At 30.6% G+C, this 24,802-nt stretch overlaps 2 protein-coding genes across 6 annotated transcripts in view; one reads left to right on the plus strand and one right to left on the minus strand.

The window, feature by feature from the left end:
• Positions 1-24,802, minus strand: part of LOC142322266 (N(4)-(Beta-N-acetylglucosaminyl)-L-asparaginase-like) — an 869,152-nt gene that overhangs the window by 615,841 nt on the left and 228,509 nt on the right. The window contains exon 1 of one of the 4 annotated variants that reach the window (XM_075361163.1): positions 645-798. The exons of the other annotated variants lie outside the window; for them this stretch is intronic. The gene's annotated coding sequence lies outside the window, so the exon portion shown is untranslated. Of the gene's footprint in view, positions 1-644; positions 799-24,802 lie in introns of those variants that run through there. 4 annotated transcript variants of the gene reach the window in all.
• Positions 1-24,802, plus strand: part of LOC142322267 (zwei Ig domain protein zig-8-like) — a 694,854-nt gene that overhangs the window by 213,564 nt on the left and 456,488 nt on the right. The window lies entirely within an intron of this gene.

Raw genomic sequence — 24,802 nt, forward strand, 5'->3', positions numbered from 1 at the left:
TTAATATTAAACAAAGCTGCATATTAAACAAAGATCATGTTTTATGCCTCTATCAAATACATTTGAGCGCTAAACTGGAAACGATTAAAGTAATCCAAATTTTGTGATAACTACTAACAAAAATTATATCTTTGTGATAATATCTGTTACTACATTTCATCAGTTTACCGATTACCTAAATAAAGTCACTTCATATCATATTAATTGTTACATAAATTTATTATCTATTTTTAACTTTCAACGACTATATTTGAGGTTACTAATTTTTATTTTTTTACTGTTTGTTCTTAAACAGCCTCACATCAGACTATTTGTCTGATTCCAATAAGGTAATTCATACATACAACAGTGTTTTGGTTATTGTTCATTTCACTAAAACAAAATGGACGTATTTGTGTTACAGAACATATACAAATATTGGTGATACCAAATAAACTAAATCCAAATTAGGGAATATATAATTTAGTAATACAAATGTTTAGTGAAAATCTTTAGTAATACAGTAATTACGTTTTATATTAATTTAACAAAATAAAAGGACTAATAAGCTCTTTAACATAAATATATTAGAAATAATCTTTATTGAATGCAACAGTTATTTAAAGTATAGTAATTGAAATCTAAATTAAATTATTATAACTCACCTTAAGCTGCAAATTAAACAATTTAATCCGATATACTTATTATAATTTATAATTCAAATTCAATATTTTGTATATAATTGAAAAAAACCTAATCTTTTTAACTAAAAAACACACTCGCAATAAGCACTGACAAATATATTTTATGCGACTACACCGGCACAACTAACACGAACTAACCTATCTTGTAATCGCTAGTCCAGTCAACTGCAGCTGCCTACGCTAGAGCGCGGTACTGTTTGCCAACATCAAACTAAGCTGGTGTCTTAGACATTGTGCTGACGGAACATAACAACGTCACATTCACTCTTTCCTAATACATCACAACCGAAAGAAATGTCTTTTAAAATTTAATTATTTTCGTTTTCGTATTACATCGAACATAAAAGAGTACTCTACTTTTTAATCCCATTTAACAATCAAAACACAATTCTTCATTTATAAAAATTTAATTCCAGCCAGTAAATTGTTATAATTTCATAACTTATTAGAGTTAAAAAAATCTGATGTGGACAAGAAATAACTTACTTGTACGCATTTTAAATTACATTTACATTTTTTTTTTTTTAAATGAACAGTAAATAAAATTTTATTTCATTAAAAAACACTGATTTTTTTTTTTTAATATTGAATTATTATCCGTCGTAATTTTTTTTTACAATGAGAGTTTAATAATTATTAATAAATCTATATAGTTAAATTAAAAAAAAAGTTAAAAAACGGAGATGAAATCAGTTTCGAACTGATGTGCCTTCCCCTAAGATCTAAATATTTCGTTAATTAAAATTTTATTCAGCTATAACTCTGGAACCAATGAAAATAATTACCACTTATTGTATATCGTAAAAAAGCTCCGTATATGTATATATATATATATATATATATATATATATATATACTTTAATATACATATATACATATATATATATATATATATGTTGTTGTTTATATTCTAACGTCTCAACATATTAGAAAATATAATAATTATAACCAGTGTTCTGATCTAAAGTAAAAAAAAAATATTACATTTGCAATTTAAAAATTAAACAGATAAAACATTTCATTTAATAGAACGTAATAACATAAAAAATTCCTATCTTATAAAAACAAAATTTATAAAAAAATACGAATAATACACCTGTAAAGACACGCTTATAATAAAACATAATACGAAAACAAGTTTAAATTTAATATTATATTATATTACAACGCAGATAGAATACCACAGCTAACACTTTAATATTAACGCATCACTATAATTAAATGATTAAAGGCCGATGTTTAGTATAAACCAGTAATTGTTTTAAATGGGCTTTAAATAAAAATCAGTTAAAGATCTTTAATAATTAAAAATAATTATTGTTTTTATTTTCACATTAAATATATATTTTTCAAATCGAATCAATTATCCAGTTTTAAGGGGTTGTAAATGGGTAAAATCCCCAAATTACAAAATAGATTATTTCATTATATTTTTGAACAATCTAATGTTTTAGGTAGATTTCGTAAGAAAGCCACCTATTGTAATGGGTACCATGATACGACTTCCGGAAAGTTTCAACATATCTTCGCGTTTCACATCCTCCAGACCCCAAAACTACCGTCAGCTCAAAAAATTGTTTATACATTTATATATATATATTTTTTTTTTTTTTTCACTTTCTTGAGGGCACGATAACTGCCGTAATTTTGCGTCAGTCACTTTCAAATTGTTCATTAAAAATAACTCGTCCGAAAATCTCGATTCAGTTTTTTAATGGCCAAAAACGGAGCATGGGAATGGAAATGGAGGGGCTTTTTCGAAAAAAACAAAATATCGCTCTAATTTTCTTATTAAATAAAATATCGAATTTGTTTAAAGTTCCTACTATTCTTTGGATAAGGGCCTAAAACGTATTTAAGTAAAGTTTTCTTATATCACCAACCATTGACCCAGGGGGTGGAAATATGGGGTTTTGAAGACAAAACTATCATACCTCCCTTAATAGGCACAGTATCGAATCGGTTTAAAGTCGTCGGTCGTTAGTACTCTAAACATTGCCTAAAACCTTTGTTTAAAACAATGTTTTATGTGACCAACCCTTACGGCAAGGATGCCCAAAAGTTTGCCGGACTTGTAAGAAGATAGCTTGTCGTATGCTAAACGTGTGAAACTTTTTTCACGTGCAACCATTGTCGTATTGAGTAAATTTTAAGTTTTACTTAATTTTAAGGTGGAAATCTTTTTTATCCCATATTTAGCACCGGTGAAATCTACTTCCGCTTTCCGGCGTAATGTTAGGGATTATTTTATTTCTGTCGGATTTATATAAAATTATGATGTAATATTATTTAAATCATCATATTAATTGATTAGTTAATGTCGTAAATAAATAATTTTGTAAAACTGTTACCTATATTGCCCTATCGGTTTACAGATAAGAAAGGGTCTGGTATTTCTTATTTATATCCAGTGTTCTCGTTGTTCTGCACGTAGACATTAATGTGCCTACATAATAATATTCTGTTATTCAATGTACTGTTTTGTTTAGTTTTAGTTAAATACATTTTTGGAACGTGTTAAATGCGTAGAATAGTTTTTGAAAGTACTTTTATGGATTACTTTTCTCCATTAGCTAAGTTTGCTTTTGGAAGATCTAATTGTATGAAAAAGTTTGAATTTTGTTAATATTCTACTACTGATATTTCTTTGTGAAGGTAAGGTAATATTCCGTTAGTTGCCGTCTAACTGTACCTCTAAAACCGTTCTTGAAAAGCGTTCTTATGGCTGACACGACAATGAAGCTAAAAGTTGTCCAGCTTTACTGTAAAGTCACAGTGTCCTAGTGGAAAAGTGGTATTCTTGCTTTCAGATGGTCAAGAGTTTCAAATTCCGGCGATTGTGTGGAGTAAATCTGATGTGGACACCATATGACGCCTATTAAATTACATATACACATTTTTTTTAAAATGAAAAGAACATAAAATTTTATTTCATTAATAACTTCTGATATTTTTTAAAACTTTTTTTATTGTTATTATTGAATTATTATTTATCGTAAAGATTTCTACAATCACAGGTTAATAATTATCAATATATTAAAATTTAAAAAAAAGTTAAAAAAGGAGATGAAGTGGATTCGAACCGATGTGTCTTCCACTTGTAAAATCCAAATATTTCATTAATTAAAAATTTCATTTGGCTATATCACTGGAATCATTGAAAAAAAGTACCAGTTGAATTGCAATGATATATCGTTGCAAAGCTCTAAATTAGAGCTTATTACTGCAGTTAACAAAAAGCCTAAATCCAAAATTTCAACATCCTATGAGCTAATCGTTTTTGAGTTTTGCGAGATAGATACAGACGTCTCGTCGAAACTAGTCAAAATGGATTCAGGGACAGTCAAAATGGATATTTTCATTGAAATATGAAAACCGAAATTTTTCGCGATCACAATACTTCTTTTATTTCATAAAAGGAGGTAAGAAATTATAAATAATTCATAAAAAAATAGTGCGGGGCGCACAATAAAAAAGAATTTATTTTAGTATTCGTTTCTAAGGTAAGACTTATAACAATTTTTTTTTTTTGTTATTGTAATCGTTTAACTAGTTGAGCGCATTTATTTCTCCATTAACTTTTTTTTCTATACCAAACTTTTAACCACAACTCATTTATAATACTCTACATCCTCCGTCATCGGTTTTACATACTCATATAATCGATTAAACAAATGCTTCTTTCAATTTATAAGTTTTAATCTCTACATAAATTTTTAAGACAGATTAAGTGAACTTTTACGTTCTAATCTTTAGTAAACAAACTTAAATATTTTGCAAAACATATATCCACAAATTTCTCTGTTCTCTTATCTTAGTTTTAAGAGTAACATTACTGGGTTACTTAAGTTATATTATTGTGCTGTAAGAGGACATTATTGTCTATTGTTTCAAATTTTTTATAGCCTCATTCTATGACAATTCTTTTATCCTTTATCTTTTTCTTTCTCCTATACTTACTGTATATATTTTACCAACATATCAAACCGTTTTTATAAGGATTACAGTCCATAAAAACACTTTTTTTAAATTTCTTAATTCATAGATCCATAATTGATAGCAACAAGCTTCTTGTCTACTTGTACCAATCTGCTTTTGATTACTACGTTATGCAGGCATTTCTATTTGAACTAAATAAACAAGAAGCATGAAAAAAGTAAAAAATTCCCTCATAGGAATACTATCAATTTCTAAGAATCATTTACTATTCAAATAATAGCGATTGAATGTATTCGCGTAACTTTGTTCTCACAAAAGGTATTTTTACCGTCTTATTCCATATTAGCAATCCGATCAATAATTATGAAAGTAATATGAATTTGAAACTACGATAACAACTACTCAAATAAGTGGTATGTTCTGAACGCTAATTTTAAAGAAAGGAGTTCCCTTAGACCACAGAAACATTTTACTAGAAACAAAACTTCTCTTAGAAAAGAAGGATCAAACTAGGAAATTATCCATTAAGTGGTTCACTTTAATGCAAAGTAAGGTAGTAAAGTAAGTAAAGTAGTTTTCATATATACATTTATTTATTTTTGTATAAATGTACGAATAAAGTAAAAAAATCAACATATAAGTTAATAATAACGTATTACGTATAAAATATTTTATTAAAAATTAATAGTAACTCTGGTTTACGAAAACAATAATGAATTACGTGAGTAATTTACAGACAGAATTTAATTGACCTTTTTTTTTCTATTTTATTAGACTGAATTCTTACAGTATAACATGATTGGGTAATTTTTTATTATCACTTAAGTATTTTAAGTTTTGTTTTAAATGAAAATTTAAAAATTCTTACAAATAATTATTTATTATTTTATCAACTTTTTTTAATAATAATTTATGTTTCTATAATAACAATAATATATATATATATACTTTTTTTTTTTTTTGCGAAGGGAGGTGAAAATGCATTTACGCATGGAGTGTCGGACTCCAACTGATGGTATTAACCAATCACCATCAGCAGACTGCCAACTAAAACCACCCCTCTTTCTACCAGTACTCGACCCAGAACCGTTTAACACATTCATTCCGGCCGAGTCCTCCTATACTAGCCTGAGAAGGCGCTACCAAATTTTTAGGACCACCCAGGTCACCCTTTTTGTCCTGACAATGTTGTCGACGAGTCGGGCTACACTCTCCCAGCTGCTCAGGTTACGGAGCATCATCGCAATCACAATTTGGGGGCTCAGTGCTCCGAGATCCGCCTCGAGTGTCCCTCGATCTGCAGCCCACCGAGCACATTTCAAAAAGGTGTGCTCGGTGCCGTCCCATACACCAGGGCAATAGAAGCAGTCGGGGGACGGCGCTTTTCCTTTGATATGGAATAATAATAATAATAATAATAATACATTTTATCAATATGTGCTTTAATAAATTATTTACAAATTGTTTCACCTCTTTGTGTGAAAATTTTTTCTTTTCTTTTTTTTTGTTTAACCTCCAGGTCCACCGTAACGTATTGAGGATGAGATGAATGATTTGTATTGTGTGTGAAAATGCGACGCCTTACCGGGATTCGAACACGGTACCTCCGGATGAAAGGCCGAGACGCTATCACTCGCGGAGGCCGGCTTGTGTGATAACGTGTATATATCCTATACTTTATGATCTTCAGTTTAAAATTCAATTTTAATTATTTACTATTAATAATATTTTTCTGTTAGGTTTTATTCTGTTATGTTTTAGTACATCAATTTTCACAAAATAAAATTCTCTACAAGTTTTGATGATAAAATTTTCGCATTTATTAATCATTTACTTCAAGCCTAAAAAAACTTATTTTTCGTCACCAAATTTTTCTGTTTTACGTTGGATATCATGAAAGCTATGAGAGATACTGTTCTGCGACCTGTTTTATACGATTTTTCAGGTCAACAAACATAAGAAACCATCAAGTTTACCTCTTACACAACGTCTTAAAAATTTCATTATGACCTCATTTCACCTGTGAAACTGAAATCCAGGCGAAAGTTTTCGCTAATCATAAATCGATAACAAAGCATTTCTGGACATATGTTTGTACAACTTTTTTCCTTATTTCAAGATGTAGAATAGGTTCCTAAACTATTTCCCTTTCCTCTTGAATCAATCTGTATATCAGAAATTGTAATTTTTTTCTAATAGAATATATTTTTAAAGTACTTCAGCAGAATATTATTTGTTAAAATTGAATATTGTTTGAAAGAAAGAAGTGATTTGAAAGAACCAGTGATTTACATTATATTTCTCAATTTTTTTTTTTACTACACATTAATTCACATATTCGCAGATGTATTGTATTTGGCCTATTTATATAATTTAAATTTGTATTTAATTTTTTTTTTCTTTAATTAGTTTTACTTATTAAGAAAAAGTTAAGTAATGGACATAAAAAAAAAATCAAAAAAAAAAAATCTGAATAGATATTTTAACGTGTTTTTAAGAAGAAATATTTTCTTTTATTAAATTTTAATGTATAACAGTATTAAAAAAAAGTAAAAACGTATTAAAAGAGGAATTTTTAATTAAAATATTTTGCTTATAATATTAAACTTTATTTTTAAAAAAATTGAAATTTTATATAATAGCAAAATTTATTATCAATATTTAGCATAAGAAGTTAACGTATTATCTAACACAATTTCTATTACCTTGTAATAATTTACAATATAAATAAGTCCAGATTTTACTGTAATAAAGCAACGTGATTTAGTTAACTAGAAGCTATTATTTTAAAGTAACAGCCAAGAGCTACAGTTTAATGGCAATTTACCTCTATAAAATAAGAACAAATCCAGTCCCGACCCTATTATTTAGGCCCAACACAGACAGTTATGTTGATACTATAATATAACAAATTTTGATTTCTTCATCAGGAAACCTTCCCGATGTTAAAATATAAAACGCACGTGTTACATGTTAAAACTTTTAGAATTTATTTTTGTAGTTTTACATCATAACACGCGTTTTCAACTTTCCTTGTAGCAATTTATTTACGTTAATTAACTTTTTATCCCTCAAAATAAAGAGCATATATTTTTCTATATTCTTGAAATCCTCTAATGATTAAAAATAGTATATAAAATATACACGGTGTTTCCTATACAGTACTGTCCCGAATAAATTGTATATTTGTGCTGGACATGAGGTATTACTGAAACTTTCTCTAAGAAAATAATATTCACCAAACCCAAAATTGTGTTGGTATCTCGTTTACAATTATATATCTGGATTTGCTAGGCTTGGTATACTAATACCCATTTATGTTTTTTCGGGTTTTTGAAGAAGAAAACAGAATGCCATTTTCTAAATAATACTAATAAATTCTAGTTGTACTTAAAGAGTTGGTATAGTATTTTTGGGATTAACTTGTGCCTTATATCAGGTAATTTACAATCGTTTACGTCATTTAACAGAAACTTCGTATTATTTATGTAAAATTTCTTTGTAATTTAGGAAAATAATTAAGATTGATTGGTGCCTCATTATTAATGTATTTAAATAAAAACAAACTTAGTACAGTTCTGAAAAATAATATAATTATAATTTAAAAGCTAAAGTTAAGTTAATATTAAAAATTAATTATCTTCAGACTACCACAGAAGTTCTACCAGAGTATATTCTGCCTTGCCGAAAGAACTTACAGCATGACTGCTGAATACAGTTTAATATTTATATTTTTGTTTTATACCTGTTGAATCCTTCGCTACTTCATGTAAGTTGTAAAAGAACCCTTTATTTGCTATTCGATTTTTAAAAGATATTATACCTTCAAACTCATAAAATTCATCATCTGTAGATTTGCATTACATGAAACTCCTGTAATAATCACCATTAGGTATTTTTATTTATTTTTGTTTGCATAAGGGACAAAGCGATCAATAGTTTATAGAAAATAATGAAATATCTCATATAAAAATATATTCTACGAGTAACTCGGATTTTTAACTATTTAACCATCTAAATTTCGTTTATTTTAAACCTAAATATTCTACTATGCATGAAGATTATTTATTTGATATCTGTTACCTTGTATTAATTTTCAATAAAGATAAGTCCAGATTTTACTAGAACAGAGGAAAGTGATTTAGGTAACTGGAAGTAATTCGTTTAAAATAACAGCAAGGAGCTAAGACTAATTACAATTCTAATCTTGACGGTATAATTTAGGCCTAATACAAGACAATTCAAAGTAGCATTTATTTTACCGTTTAATGTTTGTTTGTTTGTCTCGTATGCGTTCCTATGGCATTCATTCGATTGCGATGAAACTTTGGTAAGTTGTTGTGGGCACACCCGCCAATGTTTCTGAATTAGTTTGAACCCGCTTAGTAGCGTTGGGGTCGAGATATTTTGAAAAATTGTAATTCCGGTCCCATTTGGCCCATATTCAGAATATATAATAGGTTCGTGAAAAGAAATATTTTTGCAAAAGCTATACCCGCTAGGTGGCGTCAGTCTCGAGATATTTACGAAAGAAACTAACAAATATACTTACAGAATTTCTTCTTCTACATATATAAAAAAGGCAATGTTCGTATGTGTGTCCGCTGTAAACTAAAAAACTACTGGACCGATTTACGCGCGGGAAAAAGGGAAAGAAGAAAAGGGAGAAAGGATAGATGGAGGACGGGTAAAGGGAAGACGGAAAAGGGGGAAAAGGAGAAAGGAAACTTGAAAAGGAAAAGGGAAAAGGAGGAGGGGTAATGGGGAAATGGAATTGGGAAAGGGGAAGGGAAAACATGGAGATGGGGAAATTGGGAAAGAAGTAGGGAACAGAGAAACACAGAAATAGGGAAAATGGAAATAGAGTATAAATAAAAGATTAAATTTTGTGAAGTCCCGTAATGTTCATTTTTTAATCCTTTTTCAAACTTTCAATTGCGTTTATTTAATCTATATATATATTTAATCTATATATATATATATATATATATATACCCAAATCTAGCAATAGCGAAGCATTGCCGGGTCAGCTAGTAAACCCATAAAAAAAAATTGGTCTTGTTCCTAATAAGGTTCCTCAGACCAGTAATAGTATAAGAATGAAATTCTATCGATGTAAATGAATACCTAAATTCAAAAGATTTTTTAATACTATAGATACTACAATTTTCTAGTTCCAGGAGGTTGTTTGTATTGACTCCGCAGGATACTGTGGCTAATAATTCAATAAATTTTCAAAAATTCGTTTTTAATCTTACTTTCAACAGAGTTTTTTACTTCTGGTGTAAAAAATATTTATGCAGTACTTAATACAACTTTAAATATGTATTTATAACATAGTATTTAATTATTGTATTTGCTAGGCAATAAATAATTTTTACAACTTTTAAATTTGTTACCAAATCCCCAGTTCGGCTTTCTTCTTTTGAATGGTTTTTAGTATTTGAGTTTCCCTTAGCGGGTTACTAGCCCAGTAGCAGGTAAGACCAATGATGAGGTTGCCATCTTCGAGCATCTGGATATGTGGCTTGGGTTTCATTCGGAGACCCACCTCCTATATTCTTCCACTCACTCCACCAAAGGGAAATTACTCCACATACGCCTTTGAGACAGTGGTCGGTTATCATCTGTAAACCAAGGGTAGGTTATTCTATCCTAAAACATCGTTGGGAATAACCTTTTCTGTTGTTAAGAATACTGACCATTTTCATCGGCAGAACTTATTTAATGGCGGCTCTTACTCGCATGTCACAAAACCGGCATAAGGAATTTAAAAAGTGCAACCCCATCGCAAAGTACTACTGCCTCATTCATCCTGATAATGCTGCCTCCTCGGTCCGGGATTGCTTATTTGGTAAAACCTTATTCGCAGCGAATCTTAATATCCTAGGGCCGTTCACTAACCGCCATCTGCGACCCACCCCTAGGGTGAGGCTTGCCTAGATTCAAACTGAGCGAGAGAACAATTAAACATTTTTATGATATATCTTATTTAGGAGAAATAGATATATGAGATAAAAATTGAAAATTTTAATCGTTCAAATGGCATCATAAAGAAAAACCTTGAGAAATAAGGTTCATCTAAAATTCTGGAGTATTGTCTTGCCTTGTCTTGTCTACTGAGCAATGTTCCTTCTTGCCATTTTGGGAACCAAACGTGGACAATGACAACTGCACATAAATCAAAATTACAAGCAGCGGAAATGCGATTCATAAGGTCAGTGGCAGATTACAGACGAATTGACAAAAGGAGAATCTGAGATGTTCGAAGAGAAATTGGTTTATAAAAACTGAATACGAATTTTTAAGAATATCAAAAACAGTGGTTGGATCATGTGCAGTGAATGGCGGAATCTAAGATGTCCAGAAGATTTTATGATTATCGTCCAATAGGGGTGAGTCCAATAGGCCCGAGGAAGAGATGACAAGATCAATTCAAAGTTTAGGGTGGTGTAACAGACGGAAGCCTAATATATGATTAAAAAAAAAAAAAATTTTTAATTTCTAGAGGTTTTTTAAAAATCTAATTGAATAGAACAAGTTTTGGCGAAATTTTACGATTTAATAAAACAATATTTATTTTTATTTTTAACGTAATTTTTTCTCTATTTTTAATCGGTTTCCTGCAAACTTTGAAACTGTAAAGTAAGTCGAATGAAAAATTAAAACATGATCGAAGACTATCCAATTATATTCTTCATAGAATAAAAAACATTTTTTTTCTGCTCTGTTGTCTTTATTTTTCCTGTTTAGCCTCCGGTAACTACCATTTAGATAATACTTCAGAGGATGAATGAGGATGATATGTATGAGTGTGAATGAAGTGTAGTCTTGTACATTCTCAGTTCAACCATACCTGAGATGTGTGGTTAATTGAAACCCAACCACCAAAGAACACCGGTATTCACGATCTAGCCTGTGTAAAAATAACTGGCTTTACTAGGACTTGAACGCTGGAACTCTCGACTTCCAAATCAGCTGATTTGGGAAGACGCGTTCACTATTAGACCAACCCGGTGGGTCTCTGTTCTGTTGTCTGTCATCGTATTGGTACACTCTCATTACGTATATTCTTTGTAGTAATGCATATTATTAATGTTTGTATTGTTTAAAATAGAAATAAATTATTGGTAATTTATGTAATAATAATTACCATTTCTTTAAAAGTAAGCAAGCTTTCATGATGTATGGCTAATATATAAACGTTGGTTACGGACAACCTGACGTGAGTCGCAGGTCATTTCTGAAAACGATACAGAAATTCTCAATAATAATAATAAGTATCTTGAGTCTGGCTTATTAAGGAATACAACGAGTTAAGTTATTTCCCTTTGTTTTGTTAAAAAAAAAAAAAATACCTTATCAACATACCGAAAGAGAAATAATATTCACCCCCAGTAATTTACAACTTCGCTTTGTTTACCACAGCGACAAGCTGTAAACTGAAGATCATTACTTTCAGAGAAAGCAAATTGAATTATTTCCTATTAAAGTGAAGTGTTTTACATGCGTTACACCCATAAGAAAAACTAGAACAGATACCTTAAAGCAACAAATGTAATGTGTAACCGCTTCCATAAGAAACAGTAATTTTATGATAGCTACTGAAAATATTCGTATATGCGTATTATTCTCCATTGAATATATTATTATACTGCATTCATTTATAAGCAATTCTATTTTAATATCCTTTTTAAAATATTATAATTATTTATCATTTTACCTACCATTTCCAACTACATAAATATTATCTAACAGTTCTTGCTTGAGAAGTGTAAATTTGTCGGTAATGTATGAAATATTTGTAAAATTAAATTGAGTTTGACAGCGATTCTAGAATTTAAAACAGAAAAATTGTTTTTCCTTCCGCCCTACATAGTAACATATTTTATTTTTTCTCTCTTTAATTTCAAATGAACACATTTGAAATTGTGATGTATAAAATAGGAGTGTTCAAACTAAAATATGGAGACAAAAACTAACTTGCTGCAGTCATTCAGCATCCAGCTGTTGTATGCAATTTGTTACAAATATGAATGGAAAATAAGTGTATCTATGCGTGGAATAAAGTTTTATTACAAAAATTCCTTACAAAAGAAAATGTAAAACCGTCAGAAATTTGAGAAATACTTAAAAACAGTTTAGTGAGGAAAAAATATAAGCATTTTGAATGGAGTAAATCTTTTTAAAAACGATCGAGAAGATGTAGAGAATGAACCGCACTCTCCCCGTCAGAAACATCGACGACTGAAGAAATGAATGACAGAATTAAAACGCTCATTCAAAACGATCGTCTAACTTTATTACCGTAAAGTATGTGCATGTTGGATTCTACAAATGGTAACTGACAAACACAAGCAGACACGCCTGGAGCTGGCTTTTTTTGTTTGTAATAATTTGTTTGAGTTGAGCTAACAAATTGTTAGCACAATATGAAGAAAAAGGCGATAAATTTAAAGTACTCACTAGTAATAAAATTAGATAAAAAATTACAACCTAGAAAGTAAAAGTGCATCGATAGCTTCAAAAAACAATGCGATTCTTTATTTCCAAAACTGAAAAAAAAAAAAACACTTTTTCAGCAAGAAAAAGTATGGCTTCATTCTTTTGGAAATGCGGGATGTTCTACATATTAATTTATTAACAAAGCAGCGTAACATAAACACATAGTATTGACAAATTTACTGAAGGGTATAAACAGCCAATTGAAACAAGCGGAATCAAGTATACATTCTGTCTGTATTTTATGGGATAATGTGACCGTTCATACGATAGCTACAATCCGTGAATTAAAGTGAACTATTTTGCGGTTTACCCCAATATTCTGGACTTCATACCTTCTGACTTTCATGTTTGGACACTTAAAAGAGGTTTTACGTGGTATAATGTTTGTTTGAATGAAGAAGACACTGAAGCTCGTCTAGAGTGGGTCCGTCAGCAGCAATAGGAATTTTTTCTGAAGAAATAAGGAAGCTATCCAAAAGATGGCGAATATGTATTGAAAAGAAGGGAGACTGTGTTGAAAAATAATGCGTTTAATTTACAAGTTTTATATTACTTTTTGAATAAATGGTAAATTATAATTTAAATTGAACCCTCCTCTTATAAGCTATATTTTTACTTTACTTAAACTTTGCAGGGATTCAGAATTCTCTTTACTAGATTATAAAATTACTAATCATAATAATTTATTTTAAAAAACCTATTTCAATCTTTTCATCTGTTTAGAAAACGTATGATTTTTCAAGAACTATCGCATGAAAATAAACAAGAACAAAACAAAAGTAATGAAATGTAGTAGAAATAACAAAGATGGACCGCTGAATGTGAAAATAAGAGGAGAAAAGATTATGGAGGTAGAAGAATTTTGTTATTTGGGAAGTAAAATTACTAAAGATGGACGAAGCAGGAGCGATATAAAATGCCGAATAGCACAAGCTAAACGAGCCTTCAGTAAGAAATATAATTTGTTTACATCAAAAATTAATTTAAATGTCAGGAAAAGATTTTTGAAAGTGTATGTTTGGAGTGTCGCTTTATATGGAAGTGAAACTTGGACAATCGGAGTATCTGAGAAGAAAAGATTAGAAGCTTTTGAAATGTGGTGCTATAGGAGAATGTTAAAAATCAGATGGGTGGATAAAGTGACAAATGAAGAGGTATTGCGGCAAATAGATGAAGAAAGAAGCATTTGGAAAAATATAGTTAAAAGAAGAGACAGACTTATAGGCCACATACTAAGGCATCCTGGAATAGTCGCTTTAATATTGGAAGGACAGGTAGAAGGGAAAAATTGTGTAGGCAGGCCACGTTTGGAGTATGTAAAACAAATTGTTGGGGATGTAGGATGTAGAGGGTATACTGAAATGAAACGACTAGCACTAGATAGGGAATCTTGGAGAGCTGCATCAAACCAGTGAAATGACTGAAGACAAAAAAAAAAAAAAAACAGTTTTTAATTTATTTAATAATACATGTACTCGTGTACGCTAACTTTTAAAATAATATAAAACGAGATTGATTTATTTCTTCCTTACAAAGCTGAACATTTGCTACTGTAAAACAGTTAAAAAGATAAAACGCGTGTCTGTCTATTGAGTCACGTCCGTCTATCTCCCACTTATTCGTTTGTCATTTTACCCTCTCCACTCTTTCTATATGTTTTTTATTGTAAGCTATAGTGGTATGTATTTTATTTGTTATAGCACGTACTCATTTTTGTCCTTGAACATTAACTAAACGGCATTTTTTGTTTTAAATATTACCATCAAAACAACACAGATTTTATTCTATACTCTTGACAATAGGATAAGATGTTTTTTTCTGTACTTATAAAAGTAAAATTAACAACTATACTTCAGCTGCCTTTCTTTTTTTGTTTTTATCCCTCTCAGATATAAAACACACACACACACACACACACACACACTCAAAAATTAAAAACACACAAAAATACACACTCAAAAATACATCAATATGGAGAAATTTTTGTATAAAAATAATTGATCAATTTTATGTATGAACTAAAATGAATTTTATAAAGGAAAGGAATATAAAATGTCTTTCATGTTTTCTATAATTTTATAGGAATTGCCTAATTTTTATATTACATTTAAGATACATTAGTTGTATAAATAGTAAATATAATTTATGTATATTGAACAGATCTAAAACAAATTGTTGGGGATGTAGGATGTAGAAGGTATACTGAAATGAAACGACTAGCACTAGATAGGGAATCTTGGAGAGCTGCATCAAACCAGTCAAATGACTGAAGACAAAAAAAAAGAAGAAAACGTATGTTTTTTCTTTTTCTTTCCAGAGTAAAATGAATGAAAAGTTTTATAAAAATAATATAAAAAAATATAAAATTATTTTTCATACATTTTCCCCCATTTCAACTCAAAAAAAAAAACAAAAAATAACTATTTATACTTTAATAACGGATACGATTTTAAAATTGGATAGCTGAACGATCGTTCTCTGTTATCCTCCCCACCATTATGTCGAACGTCATTACTCCACGATTTACATTAAATTTATTGCTGTACTTACAAAAGACTGTATTTACAAAATTTATAACTTAAATTCATGTTCATTTCTATCTGTTTAAGTTTAATATATTACCTCCAAGAGGTTGGTGCAATTATGATTATTAAGTTAAAATTTAGCAAGGACGTTTCCATTTGTCTGACTACGTCATCGTACTGGTTGTATACTTACTTGGAATGTTTGATATTTATTTTTAAATTTATACCAGCGTATCGTAGTTATTCGAGCAGGGTTGTACCGTTATTGACACAGTTTTATTAATAAAAATTTGGCATCGTTAAGGATCTTCCTGCGAATCTGTTTAAATTGTGTTCTTATCAAGAGATAAATGAATTATGTTTACTTGTTTTAACGTTTTGGTATTTTACCAACCTCAACGCAAACCGATAGGGGAACCGCCTTGTTACGATCCCGGTCTCCACACCACCACCTCCGTTCTAAGCCCTGATGGGCTTTACCGTAAGTCGTAGTTTAGACCCTCTAAACCTAATAACAAAACACAGTCATCAGTTTGTCTTCTGTCGAATGGAGAAATTACTATTTGAAGTGTGCACCTAGAAAATTTTAAAAACATATACTGTAATCAGTGTCCCGGGTAGAAAAAGAGTTGTCTCTCTTTATTGGTAAGGAGGAAGAACATCGACAAATTCTCTCAGAAGGAATGGATGTTCGGTGGGCTATGCCGTGAAACGTGGGAATATTTCATCTTCGCAGTAGATAATCGTTCTACAGATATGTTATTGCCGATTATAGTAGCGCACATAACACCGGGTTCAGTAACAATCTCATATCAGTAGGTAGCGTACAGTGGAAAGTAATTTGAACAAAAATTATGCGTACAATACTATGAACCATTTGCAGAATTTCATTGGTGAACATACGGGGGCGCATACTCCAAAAATAGAATGACTATGGGGGGAAGCCTAGAATCAAATGCGCCGTAGGAGAATTTCTAGAGAAATACTTATGCGGATACTTTTGAAGGAAAAACTAAAAACGGATGATTGCTCTGTATTTCAAGCAATTGATATTCCCTCTTTTTGGCTTTCACAAACAAATATTACAGTTCACATTAACATATTCAATATTGCAAATATTATTATTTCAAATAATAAAGAAAATAATATCTCTAAGAGATAATATTTATTTTCTTTTTAATGCTTTAATAATTTTTTTTAATTTTTTTAATGTAAAGCAACAATTCAAGAATTTTAAAAATATTTTTTCCCGTAAAGCTAGTGCAATTTTCTGCCAGAAGTATGCAAAAATTAAATGGGAGGGAAAAATTACGGAGGACAATCGGCTGAACGTTTATTTATGTACTAAAATCTTCCAGTAGCATCTAATACTGGCAATAGGAAGGGTGTAAAAATCACGACAAATATCTTCCATGTAAACCTAGAATAATTCCATTTGACATAATTACATATCCTTTTCATATTTTTCTCAGAAAATATCAGTGATTTTGAATGGAATAACTGTATTTTTATGTGTTTTTTCGCGAAAAATTAGCTCATTAATTTCTCCTGTTATATTTTATCAAAACGATAAAAAAAATCCCTTTCGGCACGCCGGAAAGCGGAGGTAAATTTCAGCGGTTCTAAGTAGGGGATAAAAAAGATTTCCACCTTGAAGTTAAGAAAAACATAAAATTTACTCAATACGGCAATGGTTGCACGTGAAAAAAGTTTCACATGTTTAGCATACAAGCCTCATCTTCTTATAATTCCAGCAAAATTTTGGTCATCTCTTACCGTAAGGGTTGGTCATATAAAAAATTGTTTCAGACAAAGGTTTTAAGGTAATATTTAGAGGACTAACGACCACTTTAAACGATTCGATACTATGCCTATTAAGAGAGGTATGATCGTTTTTGTCTTCGAAATCCCATTTTTTCCACCCTCTGGGCCAATGGTTGGTGATATAAAAACATTTTACATAAATAAGTTTTAGGCTCTTATCTAAAGAATAGTAGGAACTTTAAAAGAATTCGATATTTTACTTAATAAGAAAGTTATAGCGTTTTTTTTTTGTTTTTTTTTTGAAAGAGCTCCCCGATTTCCACCCGCATGGTCCGATTTTGCCCATTAACAAATCGACGACATTTTTGGTCTTTAAATTTAATGTATCAATTTAAAATTGATTAGCGCAAAATTACGGCAGTTATCGTGTCGCCAAAGAAAGTGAAATATATATATAATATATATATATATGTGTGTGTGTGTGTGCGCGCGCGCGCGCGTAGATATAAACTTTTGAACTGACGAGGGTTTTGGGGTCCGGGGGATGTGAAACGCGAGGATATATCCGAAATTTTCCAGAATCCCAATTACGGTATCCTTTACAATAGGTAGCTTTCTTATGAAATCTTATGATATTTTCATCCAAATTATATCGTTATCTCAATTGATTTCTACAATGTCATTACAGTGGAAACATATTTATTAAAACTTTTGAGGAAAGTGTAAACATTTATAGACATTTACTTTTATTATTTTTTATGTATTAAAAAACATACGACTGAAGTTATTAAAATATGTTTTTTTTATAAGTAAATTATAATAAAACTAAATCAAATCAACTCTGTTATCTTGAAAATTATAAAGAACTATAACCGTATATTATTAATTAGAATTTACGCAATAAAAGTAAGATTTTCTCAAGACGCTTTTTATCATTTAAATATTGTGTTGAATTTATCGTTATATAAACGTATATTATTTTGCAATTGTTAAATGAAAAAAAAAATCATTCCAAAAATTAATCATTCTCTAAATTTCAAGTGCAAACTAATACAAATAAATTTAAAGAAAGCGTCCCAACTAAGTTCATAAAACAGGGAAACCTGTCGGTGAGGGAAACCCCTTGGACCCTCATTCAAGACGGCAAGCAAGGAAGACCGAGTCCCAGCTACCTGGGCAGAGTCTTGTGCCCTTCCAAGGTAGTTTGAGGCGATGGCATCCCTTGGGGCTGGGCTTATGCTTAGTCGCGAATCAGGCTCCAAGGGGCGGGGAAATTGACGGAAAAAGATAAAAAGTTCATAAAACAATATTTTTAATTTATTTTTGTACGTATTATTAAAATTAAAAAAAAAAATCCTTGCATTTTATTCTAAAAAAAAAAAGTAAATAATCTAGTTTTATTAATTTCCATTACTTTCATAACAAAGGTAAAAATATTGAAAAAGAAGCATTTCCCTTTTTTAACGATATACCAGTAAACCTATTTTAGACTGTACATTCCATATTAAACAGAAACCAACTTACGTTTGCAAAACAGAGTTAGGGCGTGATGCGGTTAAAACGTTACTTTAATTTTTTTTTTACAGTTTTTAAATACTGCTGTTTTTTTTTCTGAACCTAAAAGTTGTGTGTTTAAACCGTTTCGTGAACCATCACAAGCAATTAATTTTAATTACAACCACTGAAATGTTTTTAATTGTTTTGTATAATGAAAAGGGGAGTAATGTTTAAAATAAAATCTTGCAAATAGTCAACTTAATATATATTTGGTTTATTTTTATTAGTAACAAAACCTTTTATTAAAAAAAAAAAACAAAGAAAAAATCATTCTGAACAAAACGTATAATTTATTATTCCTTTTAAATTAAATAACTTTTATTTTTAGTCGGTATAAAAAATCAAATAAATTGATAAATAGCCTAAATAAGTTCATAAATGTAGACCGTGCTATTATTCTGAAACTGTAAGTACTAAACTACCACGTAATCAGTTTAACAACGTAAACAATAAAAGTTTATATTTAAGCTGACTATTTGATTTAATTTTGATTACACTGGTTGAAATTGTGTAGAAATTAATTTTTTAAACCTTGAACAATCTAAATTCTCATCTTTCCTATTTTTTAAAAATCCGAGTATTCCTTAAATATCATTTTTTATTCATTCAGACACTTTGATTAATATATACGATTACTATTTTTAATTTGAATATCAGAATGTTCAAAAATGAAGATAATTTTTGTACATGTAACATGTATTTAATTTTAAAACGGTGGAAATAAATTTTATTATTAGAAAAGATGTTTAAATTATATGTAAATGTACCATACTACCCTGTCAGTGCTCGTTTCAATCGCTCGAACGTTTAGCTAGGAGGCGACACGTTGATTATTCTCATAATTGTGAGAAATACTTTACAGATAAATTTTACAAAATTTTACAGGCATTATTAAAGAAAAAAAGAATTAGTCATTTTACTACAGTATATTTCTATGGCCATGATGACAACGAAAAATCTAGTAAAAGGATTAAATTTTGTCTAATTAATATCTTAGTCCCTGAGGGGGCTATTATATCTATTGCTACAGATCTTAAGCACGTTATCTACAGGCAGTACGTCTTTCACTATGTCATTACAGTTACTGAAGCACATTGTATAAGTGAGCTACATCGAATCTTTACGGTCTCTCAGTCCAAAACGGTTCTATCACCTTACGATGACAAACGGTACATTTTACACACTAAAACTGACACACTACCGTCTGGACATTACAGTTTGAAACGGTGAGAAAATGAAAATTTGAGACCGTACAAGTAACCTAGGTTTGAAATGGTCTACCCATTGTTTTGGTCTAATGGTGAACGCGTCTTCGCAAATCGGCTGATTTCGAAGTCAATAGTTCTAAGATTAAAATCCTAGTAAAGACATTTACTTTTATACGGATTTGAATTCTAGATACCGGTGTTCTTTAGTGGTTGGGTTTCAGTTAACCACACATCTCAGAAATGGTCGACCAGAGACTGTATAAGACTACAATTCACTTACACTCATACATAACATCCTCATTCATCCTCTGAAGTAAACCTGATGATACTTCCGGAGGCTAAACAGAAAAAGAAGAAGAAGAAGGTTTGAAATGGTCTACGATACTTACATGATCATGATTATTTTTAAGCAAAGGGTCATTGTTCTTATCTATGTTAATAGTTTTCCAGTCAGAAAGATTGCGTTTATATTTTTTTTTGCTCAGTAATAATCATAATTACAATCGGCTCTCCTGCGGAGCTATAAGTAATTTTCCTGACAAAAGCACGTGATAAGAAGGTCCTTAAGGAACCCCCAAAATAAATAATACACAATAAACAGTTGCAAACAAACTTAAAGTCAAATATGAAATTTCAAGCTCAGTCATAAGTCACAAACCATTAATTTCAGCACCATATAGTCCACAAAACAAACATTAATAACAAATAAAAACGAAAAAAAAAAAAGAAGTAACAAGCAATCAGATACGACACCACTAAACTTGACGGTGTTAGATTCCAAACTATTACGCAGACCCTAAGTCGAGTACATCGGCTCGTTTCAACCGTCGGACGTCTCTGCTGTTATCGAGTAGATTAATTGCAAAGTGGTTTACATGATTCTCAAGCCTCTGCAAGTATTTGACATTGCGCTGTTGTGCAATCTCACGAACCGATGGGAGCTTCAGATAATCCTGAATCTCATCATTCGGCGAGTACCACGGAATTTCGACAATTACCCTCGCTACTTTGTTCTGAAATCGTTGTATAATAACATTACTAGTACTAGCCGATCCCCACAATTCTACACCTTACGTCCAAATTGGGCGCAGGATAGCCTTATAAATTAAGATATTGTTGGATAACGTGAGGCCTGAGTTCCTCCGTAGCAGCCAGTGAAGTTCCCTGTACTTTGCGTTTAGCTGTTTCCTCTTCATCCTTCTTTGACACTTCTAGGTCAAACTCCGATCCAGATGAACTCCCAAATACCGCACAGTCCCCGTTTGCGAGATCAAAACACCGGGACAGTCACCTCTCCGCATGGAAAATGTGACGTGCCTCGACTTACCTTGATTAACCTTAATCCTCCACTTTTTCTGCCACACACACACACACACACGATCTCCAGCGCCATTTGTAGCTTCTGCGAGGCTAGGCCAGGGTTTTTGTTAACGGCCAGGATAGCAGTGTCATCAGCGAATGTGGCGACGATGCAATCATCCAGGACCGGAATGTTCGCAGCGAATATGGAATACAACACAGGGCTCAGCACAGAGCCCTGAGGGACACCCGATCCAATCTCAAAGAACCTTGAAAACTCATCATTACATTTCACCTGAGCAAAACGCATTTATATTTAAGTTACGTATTTTTTACTATTTACATTTTAAAATAAATTTCCTTTATATTCTATTTTTTTATAATAATTTATGTTTGTAAAAGAAATAAAATATTTTGTAAAAATTAAAAACAATTATACTCACATTTGTTCATCAGTATCTCTACTTGTCACCACACTGGCTGCACTAGCCGTCTCCAGATCGTCCAGTAACAGTTTATCCTTTTATTTGTGTTTCTACAGTCATAAATGTTTTGATATAACGTTAACCTATCGGCTAAGCGGGTCTTCAGACAGAGTTCTTTTGTAATTGATTTATAACTTCATCCTTAAATCTACGCTCCAGGGTCCCAATATGGCAGGGGTACCTTTTTACTTATATGCACTATGTTCAGTCCATTAAGCGTTATTTGTAATCCATCCCGTAATGCTACCCTGAATGTTAACAAACCAAAATCCTCTTCCGTCGTTACATTTATAATCTTAGATAACTCCTGTACTGGTGATGTATTAGACATATGTCCAGTTGAATACATAGATGGAAGAGGGTTTATTATATGGTCTTTAAGAACACTGAGCCAGGTTAAGGCAGGTGAATTCAACGGATTATAAGGCATATTGTTAGAAAAAGTGTAAATGCTTAAAAAATATAAAAATGTGAAGTGCAGTAACAAATGAATTATTATTCGAATTGCAATATGATAGCATAATCAATTTCCTCCATAAAAGATAAGAACAGTACAATAAATGCAACTCGTTAATTTTATCATCGCCATATAATTATTATATATTAAAAACAACTTGTATAATAAGGTTAATTAAAATGCTATGTAAAAATAATTTTTTCATATTTATGTATCTGCAAAATAAATAAATTACTTTTATTAATCAGTCCCACTTACTACTTGATTAAAATATTGTTCGCGGATTACTTTTAAGTGAGCGCCGACTCTGCCACAGGTGTTAGCTAGCGATTCTGTACATGACATGATTTCAACCGTCGTAATTCTTACGCCTTAAGAACTAAGGAAAGAAGAAATGTAATTTTCCACAAATGAGGATGCATAAGACTTTTGTTAGTTTTACATTTTAATTACCCTGTAGGCCACATATTTAGAGTAATAGTTATAGATCACGTAATTTGGTTACAAGTCGGTTAACATCAAGTTCTCCTGCATAGTTTAGAAAAGTTTCTCGTCTTGCTCAAAATTAAACTTTTAAGTTAATTATTTATGAATCGAAAAACTAATGATCGTTTTCCAAAATACTGTAAACTTTTAAAATCTTTTTAAAGAAAACTTTATAAAATTCAGCAACTAATTATTTCTTATTCTCTACTGAGAATGTTTCGACTAAATCTCCACGGTCTCGGTAATTGCATCTATACTACCTTCCCTTTTATACAGTCAATCTTTGAACCTTTTATATAGTACTTCCAAAATTGTTCTCCTGCCCATCACAATTATTTCCTTAACCTATTTTTTATAATCTAACTTTAACGTAGCACAAAATTACAACAAATTACCTTTATTGAAATCTTACGTTAATAGTATTTGTAAAACGTAAACAAAACAATAAATCAAAAGTATTGTTTTTATTTAACCGAACATTCGAATTTTTTTAACTTTTTGGTCTTTTAAAAATATTTTTTGCGCTTTTTAGACTTACTTTTCTTCAGTTTCAATTTTATATTATTTTGAGATTAACCGGCGGAGTGGTAAAATAATTTCTGCTTTTAAGCTGAAAGAGTTTGGGTTCGAATCCCTTTGAGGTTTAATCTTATTCGCGTACTACAAATAGGATTACTGATGATTATAAAAAAGTTCTTTAATTGGTCATCAGCCTGAAGTTATTATGAGAGAATTAATAGTTAATATAAAGAGAAAGATAAACCAGTTTTCGCATGATTTCTGATGTATAATAAAATATTTTACTTAAATATTAATATAAATTTGAAATTCAGTATTAAAATACTAAATCATATGAGCAAAAAAAGTTAATTTCATTTTAACCATTTTGAAAAGAGAACGATTCAAACTATTTGCGGTTGATTTATTGTTGTATATTATGACTTTAAATTTCCATTTGTTAATTGAATTACAAAACTCTCATTTTGATTGCTAAAGTTTATTTGCTTTAAAACAAAAAAAATGTTATGTTTTTCCCCTACTTTAATTTGAATACCTATGGTATATAGGCTACTAATAAAACTTTATTTAGAACGATTCTAAATAACATGAATTTTGTTTTCGCTGCAACTGTATCGCATAAAATGTTTCCTAGTACCCTTAACACATTTTTATTATTATTACGTAATGTAACGAACAACGTTTGTTTAAACAGTTATTTTTTTCGCAGCATTTATAGCTTTGTCGTATTTATTTCTTGCTAATCGCACAAATTGGTTTAAAAATATATATTCATTCTGAAAAAATAACTACTTATTTTCAATTTTCAAATTTCAGTGAATTTAATTATATTTATAAACAAATCATCTGTTAAAGAAAAGTAACTTCATTTTGAGATTTCTATAAAATTTTTAGATACTACTGGAAATGTAACTGTTCAAAACCCATTTCATTTATCGTCATTCAAAATCTCTTTTAAGTCATGAATTCTTTTCATCCCGGATAAAAGATAACCCGATCTGTCACAGAATTTTGAAAGGAGAGCGTGTTTTCTACCATAAAAGCCTTAAAAAAAGTGTGTGTGTGTGTGTGTGTGTGTGTGTGTGTGTGTGTGTGTGTGTGTGGGCGACTCCTCCCTTCCTGGTGAAATGGAACACTAGCTGTTCTGTGAATGGTTGGCAGCCAGGGGTGGAGGTTTAGTCGGTAGTGCGCAGGTATACATACGCACCTAAAAAAACCTTGCGAAACCTGTTAGTGACCCCGACCCTGCCTCAGCGTCTGTAAAATGTATTCTTCTACCTCACAAAAAAAAAGAAGAAAAAAAAGACTTTTAAGATGGCAGAACCATTACTTCGTCTTTGATATTTCTGTGGGTTTTAACAGATCGGTTCTGCAT

Source organism: Lycorma delicatula, chromosome 3 (assembly GCF_047948215.1).
Source record: "Lycorma delicatula isolate Av1 chromosome 3, ASM4794821v1, whole genome shotgun sequence".
In the NCBI taxonomy this organism is placed as follows: domain Eukaryota; kingdom Metazoa; phylum Arthropoda; class Insecta; order Hemiptera; family Fulgoridae; genus Lycorma; species Lycorma delicatula.